General features: G+C 47.1%; 1 protein-coding gene across 3 annotated transcripts in view; it reads right to left on the reverse strand.

Moving 5' to 3' along the window:
• RAB27A (RAB27A, member RAS oncogene family) overlaps positions 1-16,529 on the reverse strand; it is a 164,891-nt gene that overhangs the window by 107,927 nt on the left and 40,435 nt on the right. The gene's annotated exons all lie outside the window — the stretch shown is intronic.

Here is a 16,529-nt window from a genome sequence, read left to right on the forward strand (position 1 = left end):
ATAAATTTTCAAAGCTCTGACAACATCCAGAAACTTCGATTCCAGCAAGGCGTCAGTAGCCACTGGCACCACAATAGGTTGGTTCAAGTGGAACGACGAAACCACTTTCGTCAGAAACTGCTGACGAGTCCGCAACTCTGCTCTACCTTCATGGAAGATCAAGTAAGGGCTCTTGTGAGACAAGGCCGCCAATTCAGACACCCGCCTGGCGGATGCCAAGGCCAACAGCATGACCACTTTCCAAGTGAGAAATTTCAACTCCACCTTTTGTAAAGGTTCAAACCAATGAGATTGAAGAAATTGCAACACCACGTTCAGACCCCATGATGCCACAAGGGGGCACAAAGGGAGGTTGGATGTGCAACACGCCTTTCACAAAAGTCTGAACTTTTGGAAGGGAGGCCAATTGTTTTTGGAAGAAAACTGATAAGGCCGAAATTTGTACTTTAATGGAGCCCAACTTTAGACCCGCATCCACACCGGCTTGTAGAAAATGGAGAAAACGTCCTAACTGAAATTCTTCCGTAAAAGCCTTCTTGGATTCACACCAAGACACGCATTTTCTCCAAATACGGTGGTAATGTTTAGACGTTACTCCTTTCCTGGCCTGAATAGGAGTGGGGATGACTTCCTTGGGAATACCCTTTCGAGCTAGGATCCTGCGTTCAGCCTCCAAGCCATCAAATGAAGTCGCGGTAAGTCTTGGAACACGCACGGCCCCTGCTGCAACAGATCCTCCCTCAGGGGAAGAGGCCAGGGATCTCATGAGTAATTCCTGAAGATCTGGATACCAAGCTCTTCTTGGCCAGTCTGGAACAATGAGGATCGCTTGAACCTTTGTTCTTCTTATCATCTTTATCACTTTTGGAATGAGAGGAAGCGGAGGAAACACGTACACCGACTGAAACACCCACGGTGTCACTAGGGCGTCCACTGCTATTGCTTGAGAGTCTCTTGACCTGGAACAATATCTCTGAAGTTTCTTGTTGAGGCGAGACGCCATCATGTCTATTTGAGGAATTCCCCAAAGACTTGTCACTTCTGCAAAGACCACTTGATGAAGACCCCACTCTCCTGGATGGAGATCGTGTCTGCTGAGGAAGTCTGCTTCCCAGTTGTCCACTCCTGGAATGAAGATCGCTGACAGAGCGCTTGCATGCCTTTCCGCCCAACGGAGAACTTTTGTGGCCTCTGCCATAGCCGCTCTGCTCTTTGTTCCGCCCTGGCGGTTTATGTACGCTACTGCTGTTATTATGTTGTCCGACTGAATCAAGACGGACCAATTGCGAAGATGTTCGGCTTGCAGAAGGCCGTTGTGAATGGCCCTTAACTCCAGAATGTTTATGTGTAGACACATTTCCCGGCTTGACCATCTTCCCTGGAAGTTTTCCCCCTGTGTGACTGCTCCCCAGCCTCGGAGACTCGCATCCGTGGTCACTAAGATCCAGTCCTGGATCCCAAACCAGCGTCCCTCTAGGAGGTGAGAGCTGTGCAGCCACCACAGGAGTGAGAGAATCTGGTCTTGGAAGACAGGGTTATCCTTCGGTGCATGTGCAGATAGGACCCGGACCACTTGTCCAACAGGTCCCACTGAAACACTCTGGCATGGAATCTGCCAAACTGAATGGCCTCGTAAGCCGTCACCATCTTCCCCAGCAACCGAGTGCATTGATGGATCGATACTCTTGTTGGTTTCAGCAGTTTTTTGACCAGGTTCTGAATTTCCAGAGCCTTTTCCACTGGAAGAAAGACTCTCTGTAATTCTGGGTCCAGAATCATTCCCAAAAACGACAGCCGTCTCGTCGGAACCAACTGTGATTTTGGCAAGTTTAGGAGCCAACCATGTTGCTGCAGAATTGTCAGGGAGAGTGTAATGTTCTGCATTAATTGGTCCCTGGATCTCGCCTTTATCAGGAGATCGTCCAAGTAAGGGATAAATCGGGACTCCTTGCTTGCGTAGGAGGACCATTATTTCGGCCATTACTTTGGTGAAAACCCTTGGAGCCGTGGACAGACCAAACGGCAACGTCTGAGATTGGTAATGACAATCCCGAACTGCAAACCTCAGGTAAGCCTGATGTGGGGGATAAATTGGAACATGCAAGTAGGCATCCTTTATGTCTACTGACACCATAAAAATCCCCCTCCTCCAGACTGGAGATTACTGCCCGGAGAGATTCCATCTTGAATTTGATTTTTTTAGATAGAAATTGAGGGATTTGAGGTTCAGGACTGGTCTGACTGAGCCGTCTGGCTTCGGGACCACGAACAGGCTCGAATAAAAGCCTTCTCCCTGTTGCGACGGGGAAACCCTGACAATTACTTGATTGTGACACAATTTTTGTATTGCGGCGCATACCACCTCCCTGTCCGGAAGAGAAGTTGGTAAGGCTGATTTGAAAAATCGGTGAGGGGGGACATCTTGAAACTTCAGTTTGTACCATTGGGACACTATTTCTACAACCCATGGGTCCAGGGCCGAACGAGCCCAGAACTGACTGAAGAGCCTGAGACGTGCCCCCACCGGTGCGGACTCCCGCAGAGGAGCCCCAGCGTCATGCAGTGGACTTGGCAGAAGCCGGGGAGGACTTCTGCTCCTGGGAACCGGCCACAGCCGGTGATCGTTTACCTTTTCCCTTCCCTCTAGTAGCAAGGAAGGAGGACCCTCGGCCCTTTCTGTATTTATTGGGCCGAAAGGACTGCATCTGATAGTGGTGTGCTTTGTTTTGGGGCGCAGGCACATAAGGTAAAAATAATGACTTACCCGCGGTAGCCGTAGATACCAAATCAGCGAGGCCGTCACCAAACACCACACCACCTTTATACGGTAGAGACTCCATAGCTTTCTTAGAGTCAGCATCAGCATTCCATTGATGAATCCACAATGCTCTCCTAGCTGAGACTGCCATGGCATTGGCCCGTGATCCCAAGAGACCAATATCTCTCGCAGCTTCCTTTAGGTAGACTGCAGCGTCCCTGATATGACCTAGCGTCAAAAGAATGCTATCCCTATCCAGGGTATCCATTTCAGATGACAAGTCATCTTCCCATTTTTCGATAGCACTACTCACCCACGCAGACGCAATGGCTGGTCTGAGTAGCGTACCCGTGGTGACAAATGGATTTTAATGTACTTTCCTGTCTACGATCTGCAGGGTCCTTTAGGGCTGCCGTGTCAGGGGACGGGAGAGCCACCTTTTTGGACAGCCATGACAGAGCTTTGTCCACAATGGGGGGTGACTCCCATTTTTCCCTATCCCCAGAGGGAAACGGATACGGCACTACAATCCTTTTGGGAATCTGAAACTTCTTGCCAGGACTTTCCCAAACCTATTCACAAAGCGTGTTCAGTTCATGAGAGGGAGGAAATGTTACCTCAGTTTTCTTCCCTTTATACATACAGACCCTAGTATCAGGAACAGTAGGGTCCTCAGTGATATGTAATACATCTTTTATAGCCGCAATCATGTACTGAATGCTCTTTGCCAGTTTTGGATCTAATCTGGCATCACTATAGTCGACACTTGAGTCAGTGTCCGTGTCAGTATCCGTGTCTGCCAGCTGGGCAAATTATCTTTTTTGTGACCCCGAGTGATAACACAACCTCCACAGATTTCTTCCATGCCTGGTTTTGAGACTCAGATTTATCCAATCTCTTACTAATAAGAGCCACATTAGCATTCAAAGCATTCAACACATGACAGGGTCACTCCCACAGCCGTTTCTGTCCCTAATACAGTCTCCTCTTGTGAAGAGCACTCAGCCTCAGACATGCCGACACACGTGTACCGACACCTACAGACACACTGGGCATATTAGGGGACAGACCCACAGTGAAGCCTGTCAGAGAAACACAAACGGAGTTTGCCAGCTCACAACCCAGCGCTTATCCCTGTTCTGAAACTCATATTTCTTCAGACCTGTAGCGCTTATATAATTAACTTATTTTGCACCAAATTAACTGTGCCCCCCCCCCCCCCCATTTTGCACCCTGTTACTTGTACAGCAATGTTGAGGAAGGACCAGCGTCTCTGCAGCACTGTGAAGAGAAAATGACGCTGAGTAGAGCTGTGAGGGCTAAGCCCCGCCCCCTTAATGGCGCGCTTCAGCCCCGCTATTTTTTTACATTTATACTGGCGGGGGTTAGGATTAGCCTAGGCACTTATACCACTCTTTGCCAGTCTCATATGAGGTTTTATATGCTGCCCAGGGTGCCCCCCCCACGCGCCCTGCACCCTGTAGTGCCGCTGTGTGTGGGAGCATGGCGCGCAGCGCGATCGCTGTGCGGTACCTCAAAGCAGTCACTGAAGTCTTCTGATCTTCTTCTACTCACCTGTCTTCTGACTTCTGGCTCTGCAAGGGGGGTAACAGCAGGCTCTGGGAGTGAACCCCTAGGCGTACCTAGTGTTCCAAACCCTCAGGAGCTAATGGTGTCCTGTAGCCAAGAAGCAGAGCCTTTAAAATCACAGAAGTAGGTCTGACTTCTCTACCCTAAGTCCCACGAAGCAGGGAGATTGCTGCCAGCAGTCTCCCTGAAAATAAAAAACCTAACATAAGTCTTTTTCAGAGAAACTCAGTAGAGCTCCTCAGAGTGCATCCAGTCTGCCTGGGCACAATTCTAAAACTGGAGTCTGGAGAAGGGGCATAGAGGGAGAAGCCAGTTCACACCCCTTTGAAAGTCTTAAAGTGCCCATGTCTCCTGCGGATCCTGTCTATAGCCCATGGTTCTTGAAGTGACTCCAGCATCCTCTAGGACGTATGAGAAAAAGGGGGAATTCAATTGCCGAAGAAGGGTGCAAATTACCAGGGCATTTAAATGCAGACGACAACTTTGCCCAACCAATTCGCACCCAAATTCGCTCAAAAGTGCCGCGTTAACCTATGGGGTCGCCGACACTAGTGCATGATCCCGCTGCCATAAGGGCAGTGGATGTTATGTGGATTCGGCCGGGAGTGATCACCGCAGTGTATTACTTCACAACTGGTATAGATGGATACACTTATATGGGATATCTTATAAACCACAGACATCACATGGAGGGCAGGATGTATTAACATACATCGCCGCCCCTCGCAGCGATGTTGATCGCATATGTACTAATATATGCGATCAACATCGCATTGTGTTGGCGGAGGCCCCCCCGCGATACCTGTGAGATGGTGTGCGGGGAGTCTCCATCACCTACCTGAGCTCTCCACATTCCTCCCACGCCGGGAAGCAGCAGCAGGCTGCCCCCGGCACCTCCTCTTCCTCCCTGCAATCAGAAGGATTTTAGGCTGCGTTGCTAGGGGGAGGAGAAGTTTACCCTCTGAATTCAGGCTTCCTGGAGGAAGCTATGCCGGGGCAAAAGGGGGTCGGCGTCAGTGGGTTGCGCGGGCCGGCGATAAGAAGCCCATAGGCTTCTATAGGGTATCGCCATCCAAAGATGGTGAAACCCTCATGGGCGAAAACGTGGCGGCCGGGTGTTAGTACATACGAAAATGCGATAAAACCCCTGAAAACGGGGGTTTTATCACATTTTCCCCTTTAGTACATCCCGCCCTGAATGTGGTAGAAAGTTATAAGCACTTCTAACACAAACTCATCCACATGACGAATGGGTCTGCAACAAACAATAACAATGTGTGCATTCATGTCACCCTTCCTGATTACACCACTAACACCACTCACATGATCTTCACATTTATGCTGGAATTTTATGGTTAGGAGAAGAGGGAGATCTTCAGAAAACTAGAGTAGTAGTAAAGAACTATCATATATCATATTAATAGAGAGACAGTTGACACTGAGGTAGAGAGACAAAATGGGGAAAAAAAAAAAAAACACACAATATGGGGAAAGGTTGAAGAGAAAAGCAGAGGGAAAATAACAGCATTTACAATTTGGGGATTAGAATCACTTAATGGGAGGAATTGATGAACTCCAACCAAATGTTCTTTTATAACAGATCAACTCTTTCTGGTACTCTACGTATTTGCTATCAGTGGCTCTGAATCGGTCTACTACACCACATCAACTGGAGTAGAGTGAAGCAAGTACTGTTTTTATACAGACCATGGGGAGCTGCATCAAACATTGGAGAGAGATAAATGACCAACCAATCAGCTTCTAACTGCAATTTTACAGGCTGTATTTGAAAAATGATAGCTGGGAGCCGATTGGATGTTACATCCTCCCTATATTTGCATAGATGCTTAGTTATCAACTTTCATTTATGTAATGTTTTTATCCTGATGTTCGGCACTTATGTATGCAATTTGTGTAGTCCTGCAGCACCATTTTAACACCCTATAACTAACTAAAAGATAATGCAGTACAACTTTACTCAATCCAACTGGAATATTTGTCCGGGTCTCATTTCTAAGAGCCAGTACCTACTAAACAAATTCAGACCCTGTACCTGGCAAATGTCCAGGGTTAAACCACCTAGAGAACTTTCCATGAAACCACCACTAAGTGAAAATATATTGATATAGCCAATTGTGGTAGACTAATGATTACATTGTATGCTTTAGCATCTGCCAAAAAATAGGATTTTAAATACCTACCGGTAAATCCTTTTCTTTTAGTCCGTAGAGGATGCTGGGGACGCTTCAAGAACCATGGGATATAGACGGGATCTGCAGGAGACATGGGCACTTTAAGACTTTAAAAGGGGTGTGAAGTGGCTCCTCCCTCTATGCCCCTCCTCCAGACTCCAGTTATAGGAACTGTGCCTAGGGAGACGGACATTTAGAGGAAAAGGATTTATTTAATTTAAAATAAGGGGAGATACATACCAGCTCACACCACAAACATGCCGTACACCATGGCATTCAACACAACGCATGCAACGGCATGAATAACGTCAGCAACAGTCTGATTTAACGCAACACAACACAACACAACATGTGTGTAACCATAACTAATAACTGCAGATACAGTACGCACTGGGATGGGCGCCCAGCATCCTCTACAGACTAAGAGAAAAGGATTTACCGGTAGGTATTAAAATCCTATTTTCTCATACGTCCTAGAGGATGCTGGGGACGCTTCAAGAACCATAGGGTTTATACCAAAGCTCTAGAACGGGCGGGAGAGTGCGGATGACTCTGCAGCACCGATTGACCAAACAAGAGGTCATCAGCCAGGGTATCAAACTTGTAAAACTTCGCAAAGGTGTTTGTTCCCGACCAAGTAGCTGCTCGGCAAAGCTGAAATGCCGAGACCCCTCGGGCAGCCGCCCAGGATGAGCCCACCTTTCTGGTAGAATGGGCCTTCACCGATTTCGGGAACGGCAATCCCGCCGTAGAATGAGCCTGCTGAATCGTATTACAGATCCAGCGTACAATCGTTTGCTTGGAAGCAGGAGCCCCAATCTTGTTAGGAGCCCACAGGACAAACAGAGCCTCCGTTTTCCTAATCTGAGCCGTTCTGGCGACATAAATCTTCAAAGCTCTGACCACATCGAGAGACTTCGATTCCGCCAAGGCTTCAGTAGCCACTGGCACCACAATAGGCTGGTTCATGTGAAACGATGAAACCACTTTTGGCAGAAATTGCTGACGAGTTCTCAACTCCGCTCTATCTGCATGGAAGATTAAATAGGGGCTTTTGTGAGACAAAGCCGCTAATTCAGACACCCGGATGCCAAGGCCAACAGCATGACCACTTTCCAAGTGAGGAATTTCAATTCAACCTTACGGAAAGGTTCAAACCAATGAGACTGCAGGAACTGCAACACCACATTAAGATCCCATGGTGCCACTGGGGGCACAAAGGGAGGTTGAATGTGCAGCACGCCTTTCACGAAAGTCTGAACTTCTGGAAGGGAGGCCAATTCTTTTTGAAAGAAAATTGATAAGGCCAAAATTTGTACTTTAATGGAGCCTAACTTTAGGCCCGCATCCACACCTGCCTGCAGAAAATGGAAAAAACGCCCCAGCTGAAATTGCTTCGTAGGAGCCTTCTTGGATTCACACCAAGACACATATTTTCTCCAAATATGGTGGTAATGTTTCGCCGTTACTTCTTTTCTTGCCTGAAATAGTGTGGGAATGACTTCATTGGGAATACCCTTTCGGGCTAGGATTTGGCGTTTAACTGCCATGCCGTCAAACGCAGCCGCGGTAAGTCTTGATACACGCACGGCCCCTGCTGTAACAGGTCCTCTCATAGAGGAAGAGGCCAGGGATTTCCTATGAGTAATTCCTGAAGATCCGGATACCAGGCCCTCCTTGGCCAGTCTGGAACAATGAGTATCGCATGAACCCTTGTTCTTCTTATGATCTTTATCACTTTTGGAATGAGTGGAAGTGGAGGGAACACAGACCGACTGAAACACCCACGGTGTCACTAGGGCATCCACCGCTATTGCTTGAGGGTCCCTCGACCTGGAACAATATCTCTGAAGTTTCTTGTTGAGGCGAGACGCCATCATGTCTATTTGAGGAGTTTCCCAACGTTTCCTCTTGATGAAGACCCCACTCTCCTGGATGGAGATCGTGTCTGCTGAGGAAGTCTGCTTCCCAGTTGTCCACGCCTGGAATGAAGACCGCTGACAGAGCGCTTGCATGTCTTTCCGCCCATCTGAGAACTTTTGTGGCCTCTGCCATTGCCGCTCTGCTCTTTGTTCCACTCTGGCGGTTTATGTACGCCACTGCTGTTATGTTGTCCGACTGAATCAAGACGGGCAGACCGCGAAGATGATGTTCCGCTTGCAGAAGGCTGTTGTAAATGGCCCTTAATTCCAGAATGTTTATGTGCAGACAAGCTTCCTGGCTTGACCAGTTTCCCTGGAAATTTTCTCCCTGTGTGACTGCTCCCCAGCCTCGGAGACTTGCATCTGTGGTCACCAGGATCCAATCCTGAATGCCGAACCTGCGACCCTCTAAGAGATGAGAGCTGTGCAGCCACCACAGGAGGGAGATTCTGGTCCTTGAGGACAGGATTATTTTCCGGCGCATGTACAGGTGCGACCCGGACCACTTTTCCAACAGGTCCCACTGAAACACCCTGGCATGGAATCTGCCAAACTGAATGGCCTCGTAGGCCGCCACCATCTTCCCCAGCAACCGAGTGCATTGATGAATCGACACTCTAGCCGGTTTCAGACTCTGTTTGACCATGTTCTGAATTTCCAGAGCCTTTTCCACTGGAAGAAAGACTCTCTGCAAGTCTGTGTCCAGAATCATACCCAAGAATGACAGCCGTGTTGTCGGAACCAACTGTGATTTTGGCAGGTTTAGGAGCCAACCATGTTGTTGCAGAATTGTCAGGGAGAGCGTAATGTTCTGCAGTAATTGCTCCTTGGATCTCGCCTTGATCAGGAGATCGTCCAAGTACGGGATAATTGTGACTCCCTGCTTGCGCAGAAGAACCATCATTTCCGCCATTACTTTGGTGAAAAATCTCGGAGCCGTGGCCAGACCAAACGGCAACATCTGAAACGGATAATGGCAATCCTGCATCGCAAACCTCAGATAAGCCTGATGTGGAGGATAAATGAGAACATGCAAGTAGGCATCCTTTATATCTACCGACACCATAAACTACCCCTCCTCCAGACTGGAGATCACTGCCTGGAGAGATTCCATCTTGAATTTGAATTTCCTTAGGTAGAAATTGAGGGATTTCAGGTTCAGGATTAGTCTGACTGAGCAGTCTGGCTTCGGGACCACGAACAGGCTGGAATAAAAGCCTTCTCCCTGTTGCGACAGGGGAACCCTGACAATGACCTGATTTAGACACAATTTTTGTATTGCTTCGCATACTACCTCCCTGTCCTGAAGGGAAGCTGGTAAGGCCGATTTGAAAAATCGGCGAGGGGGGAACGTCTTGAAACTCTAGTTGGTAATCCTGGGACACAATTTCTAAAACCCATGGATCTAGGGCCGAACGAGCCCAGAATTGACTGTAGAGTTTGAGACGTACCCCCACTGGTGCTGACTCCCTCAGAGGAGCCCCCAGCGTCATGCGGTGGATTTGACAGCAGCCGGGGAGGACTTCTGCTCTTGGGAACTTGCCACAGCCAGTGACCTTTTTCCCTTTCCTCTTCCTCTAGAAGTAAGGAAGGAAGTCCCTCTGCCTTTTTTGTATTTATTGGGCCGAAAGGACTGCATCTGATAGTGGTGCGTTCTCTTTTGTTGTGCAGGAACAATACCAGGTCAGTGAGGCAGTCACCAAACAAGACACCACCTTTATATGGCAGAGACTCCATAGCCTTCTTAGAGTCCGCATCAGCATTCCATTGATGAATACACAATGCTCTCCTGGCTGAGACTGCCATGGCATTGGCCCTTGATCCCAAAAGGCCAATATCCCTCGCAGCTTCCTTTAGATAGGCTGCAGCGTCCCTGATATGACCCAGTGTCAAAAGAATGCTATCCCTGTCCAGGGTATCTATATCAGGGGTTCACTACGGCTGGCCGGTGGTCGGGCTCCCGGCGACCAGCATCCCGGCGCCGGGAGCCCGACCGCCGGCTTACCGACAGCTTGGCGAGCGCAAATGAGCCCCTTGCGGGCTCGCTGCGCTCGCCACGCTACGGGCACGGTGGCGCGCTACGCGCGCCACACTATTTTATTCTCCCTCTATGGGGGTCGTGGACCCCCACGAGGGAAAATAATTGTCGGTATTCCGGCTGTCGGGCTCCCGGCGCCGGTATACTGAGCGCCGGGAGCCCGACCGCCGGCAAACAGAAGACCACCCCTATATCAGATGACAAGTTATCTGCCCATTTTTCAATAGCGCTACTTACCCATGCCGAAGCCACGGCAGGTCCGAGCAGCGAACCCGTAGTGACATAAATGGATTTCAAAGTATTTTCCTGCTTACGATCCGCAGGTTCCTTTAGGTCTGCCGTTTCAGGCGACGGCAGCGCCACCTTTTTGGACAGCCGTGATAAAGCTTTGTCCACAGTGGGGGGGTGACTCCCACTTTTCCCTATCCCCCGAGGGGGACGGATATGCCACCGGAATTCTCTTGGGAATCTGAAACTTCTTGTCAGGATTTTCACAGACCTGTTCAAAAAGCGTGTTCAGTTCATGAGAGGGAGGAAACGTTATCTCAGGTTTCTTTCCTTTAAACATACAGACTCTTGTATCAGGAACAGCAGGGTCCTCCGTGATATGTAACACGTCTTATCGCCACAATCATGTACTGAATGCTCTTAGCCAGTTTTGGATTTAATCTGGCATCACTATAGTCGACACTGGAGTCAGAGTCCGTGTCGGTATCTGTATCTGCTATCTGGGTAAATGAACGCTTTTGTGACCCCGAGGCGGTCTGAACCTGGGACAACACATCCTCTACAGATTTTTTCCATGCCTGGTTTTGAGACTCAGATTTATCCAATCTTTTATTCAACCGAGCCACATTCGCATTCAAAGCATTCAGAACATTTACCCAATCAGGAGTCGGCGGTGCCGACAGGGTCACTCCCACAGCCGTATCTTTCCCTAATCCAGTCTCCTCCTGGAAAGAGCACTCTGCCTCAGACATGTCGACACACGTACACCGACACACACAAACACACTGGGCATATAGGGGACACACCCACAGTAAAGCCTGTCAGAGAAACACAGAGGGAGTTTGCCAGCTCACAGCCCAGCGCATATCCCGGTTCTGAACACTTTATATAAAGTCCCAGACCTGTTAGCGCTTTATATTACATTAAATAGCACCAAATATACTGTGCCCCCCCTTTTTTGCACAGCAGGGGAGAGGAAGGCCAGCGTCTCTACAGCTCTGTGGAGAGAAAATGGCGCTGGTGAGAGCTGTGAGGGTTAAGCCAGGCCCCCTCAATTGCGCGCTTCAGCCCCGCTATTTTATTCAATATTTATACTGGCGGGGGGCCCGGATTCAGTGCCTAGGCACTTAAAAACCACTTTTGCCAGGTCTAAAGAGGATTTACATGCTGCCCAGGGCGCCGGCACTGGCGCCCCGCCCCCGCGCCCTGTAGTTCCGCTGTGTGTGGGAGCATGGCGCGCTGTGCGGTACCTCCAAGCCGTCACTGAAGTCTTCTGATCTTCTACTCACCCGTCTCCTGACTACTGGCTCTGCAAGGGGGGCGACGGCGGGCTCCGGGAACGAGCATCTAGGCGTACCTAGTGTTCAGACCCTCAGGAGCTAATGGTGTCCTGTAGCCTAAGAAGCTGAGTCTTGAAACTCACAGAAGTAGGTCTGCTTCTCTCCCCCAAGTCCCATGATGCAGGGAGACTGTTCCAGCAGTTCTCCCTGAAAATAATAAACCTAGCATTAGTCTTTTTCTGAGAAACTCTGGAGAGCTCCCCAGTGTGCAACCATTCTCACTGGGCACAGATTCTAAACTGGCGTCTGGAGGAGGGGCATAGAGGGAGGAGCCAGTTCACACCCCTTTTAAAGTCTTAAAGTGCCCATGTCTCCTGCGGATCCCGTCTATACTCCATGGTTCTTGAAGCATCCCCAGCATCCTCTAGGACGTATGAGAAATCTGACACTCTACACTATTAAACAGTATATAATCACCTGAATAAAAAAGTATTCTAAAAGCTTATGGAGATACTCTGCCCAATTATACTTCAGATTCTGAATGAAAGTGTATAGATCATATATTCATATCTTGTATGGATCATATACTCATATCATGTAAGAATAACAATCAACTTGCACCCCTGCTGAAACAAAACTTGGTGCGTGGAAGAGGGTAGCATGCGACTCAGACAATGATTACAGGTTATTCTGGCTAGTCTGTAAAGTGATCATGATGTTGATGAACTATCATAATGAGGACAATACAAAAGCTGGAAACTTGGCTCCAGATATCCACTTTGTTGGTCTGGAACAACCTATTAACCGTGAAGAGGTGAGAAGAATACAATGCCATTCAGCAACATTGGGTTTGTTCTCAACACACAGACCAGGGAAGCATAACCATGCAGGTCAGATGACAGTGAGCCTGGTATGAAATCACTAGCACTGAGAACTGGGGGTGGATTCACCAAAACGAAGTTTACTCTCTGGTTACAGCAACCTGTGCCCCCTACTGCATATAAGAACGGTAAATGAAAGATTGTTACAAGAAAACCACAAAGAAAACCAGCTGCTTAGTGCAAAATAAAACACATCAGCACGTCAAATGAAGACTTTGGGGGTCATTCAGACCAGAATGCAGCTGTGTGTCTGTACACAGCGGCTGCATTCGGGTGGTCTGCGCACAAGCACTGGCCGCAGTGCATGTGCGCGACTTTACATATTGCTGCAGCATCTCGAAAGTATGCGTCCGCAGTGCGATTGACAGGGGTGGGCGTTCGCAGGGCGGCAGCACGGCCTCGTGGAGGGGGGGGGAGGGGGGGGGGGGCAGCACGAACAGGTGCATGCCATGACCTGTTTCAGGGCGGCTGTGGACGCATTGGGAGACGGCCTATCACACAGGCTGGGCGGCCTTGCCCTTTGCATATGCAGCGATCTGCGTCCATCTCTCAATCAGGCCCTCATATCTTGTAGGATATAGAATTTTGAATCTACCTAGAACTCAAAAATTTAGTCAAGTAGCAAAAGAATTATGATTGTATAATCATCCTGTATATTACCCAATATCCAAGCAGCAATAACATTGCAAGGGCAGACTATCCCCTATTGCCCGTATACACTGGCAGATTTCATGAATGATAAAACGACCTCTCATTCCGTCCTTCATTAAACTGTACCAAGTCGCTTGAGACATCTCCCGGCCATCCAGTAGATGTCACATGCAATCCTCTGGAACGCGCAATTATGCGTACACGCTGCATGATGTAGACCAGTGGTTCTCGAACTCAGTCCTCAGGACCCCACACGGTTCATGTTTTCCAGGTCACCCAGCAGCTGCACTGTGTATCACCAACTGTCACATTTTAAAAATCTACAGGTGACCTGCAAAACATGAACCGTGTGGGGTCCTGAGGACCGAGTTTGAGAACCTGTAATGTAGACAATTAGGCAATATGCCCAATATGGCAAATTGTCTCAACATCGTGCAAGTGTGTATCCAGCCTTACATGATACAGGGTACATTTAGTTACATTTATTGTGGGGTTAGAGCATTAAATAAAGGCATTTAGGGAAAGGTATGATACATTTATTATTTATTTATTTATTACCAGTTATTTATCTAGCGCACACATATTCCGCAGCGCTTTACGGAGAATATTTTGGCCATTCACATCAGTCCCTGCCCCAGTGGAACTTACAATCTATATTCCCTACCACATGTACACACACATTCACACTAGGGTTAATTTTGTAGGAAGCCAATTAACCTACCAGTATATTTTTGGATTGTGGGAGGAAACCGGAGTACCCGGAGGAAACCCACGCAAGTACGGGGAGAATATACAAACTCCACACAGTTAGAGCCATGGTGGGAATCGAACCCATGACCTCAGTGCTGTGAGGCAGTAATGCTAACCATTACACCATCCGTACTGCCCGTACATCAACGACAATCCATTTGTTTCAGTTGTCATTAAATAAAGCAATCAGTGAAAATGATAAATGTTACTAAATGCCTAGATATGAGGAACTCCTTATCACCAAATTGATAGATTATATATCGATATCTATATATAATAGATTATGACAAGAGTGACATGTAGGAGAAACATCGACATTACAGTATCTCTTTAGACAGGTGGCTTGTTCTATCTATGCATTTGTTGGAAATAAAATGTGCCTTTTAATGCCACCTTAAAGTGTAACTGCCATACAGGTGCAGGTCCATACAGCCTTAATGTGCGCTTTACAAATTTAAATCTATGAAAATCTACACCTGGTTGTTACATTGTATGTTGCTGTAATTGTGTAATGTTCAGTTTATCTTTCTAGGGGCACCAATAAATGATAAACCCTGCTTTTGTAATTATTTGATTTGCCAAGTACTTACGTAACCATAACTAAAAATAACATGGAGCATCTTATTCTAGCTCCAGGCGGCACCAGTGTCCTGCCTACATTACAGACAACTTGGCTGAAAACCAAAACTATGCAGACCCTTTCCCACGCAAAAAAAAACTTGTGACTCCTGTCTCCTGACGTCAATGCCTTTAAATTCAGCTTTCTCCGTAAAAGAAAAAAAGGGGGAAAGTGAAAAAAAAAAAACCATACAAACTGCATGTTCGCTTACAGGAAAAACTTCCTGCTCAGAGGTATTTTAAGAGTAGGAGAATATTTACTTTTAGATCAACTGCATGATGAACAAATACATTTCAGTGTCTTCATTTCAGCTTGTATATCAACAGTTTTAAATCAGACGCAACTAAACCACTCATACAATAAGTATATTATCTTGAATGGATTTGTTCTAATTTAACTACTGTATCTTACAACACAAAGAATCCTAAAATAAGTGAAATATGGGGACAGCAAATTCTGAAATTCCACATGACATCCCTTGCAGCCCTGCCTAGCATCCTTTCCTATTCATGGCAGACTGTCCTCGGATGAGCAGCTCGACAGTGATTTCTTTGTGAATAACCATAAATGTTATTATGCTGATTTGTTAATCATTGAGAATACCTACAACTTGTTAGTACTATCATCAAGTACATACAGTATCTGGTTAAACTGGCAATGCAAAAAACAGAATCACGTCTTTTGAATATGAACTTGTGAATATAAAAATGTTAATCATCAAGTTCATGATTTGAGCTAAATTTAACTGCATTGAAGGTTGTACGGATATAAAAAAAAAAAAAAAATAATAATACATATAAGCAATTAACTGCAAAAATCAACAGGATAAATTAATGCTGTAAAATACTGAAAGCAAAAGATAATGGAGCAAGAAATAAACCTAAAACATAATTTATAAGACAACTTTACTCTTGTAGAGCATTTCTACAAAAGTATATTCAGGTTCTATTATCAGAAGTAACGTTGTGCGTTTTAAAACAACATTAGGTTTCAAATGCATTCAATGATCTACAAGACAAGCCAAGCCGTAGATTCAGAGCGGTTAGCAAACCAAAAAAGTTAGCAACTGAGCAAAACCATGTTGCACTGCAGGTTGGGCAGATATAACATGCACAAAGATATTTATTTTTGGGTGGGTTATATTGTTTCTGTGTAGAGTAAATACTGACTGCTTTACTTTTACACGGCAATTAAGATTTCAGTTTGAACATATCCCACCCAAATCTAACTCTCTCTGCACATGTTACATCTGCCCCAACTGCAGTGCACATGGGCCCTCATTCCGAGTTGTTCGCTCGCAAGGCGATTTTAGCAGTATTGCACACGCTAAGCCGCCGCCTACTGGGAGTGAATCTTAGCTTCTTAAAATTGCCAACGATGTATTCGCAATATTGCGATTACAAACTTCTTAGCAGTTTCAGAGTAGCTTCAGACTTACTCGGCATCTGCGATCAGTTCAGTGCTTGTCGTTCCTGGGTTGACGTCACAAACACTCCCAGCGTTCGCCCAGACACTCCTCCGTTTCTCCAGCCACTCCCGCGTTTTTTCCGGAAACGGTAGCGTTTTTTCCCACACGCCCATAAAACGGCCTGTTTCCGCCCAGTAACACCCATTTCCTGT

This window comes from Pseudophryne corroboree, chromosome 6 (assembly GCF_028390025.1).
Source record: "Pseudophryne corroboree isolate aPseCor3 chromosome 6, aPseCor3.hap2, whole genome shotgun sequence".
Taxonomy (NCBI): Eukaryota; Metazoa; Chordata; class Amphibia; order Anura; family Myobatrachidae; genus Pseudophryne; species Pseudophryne corroboree.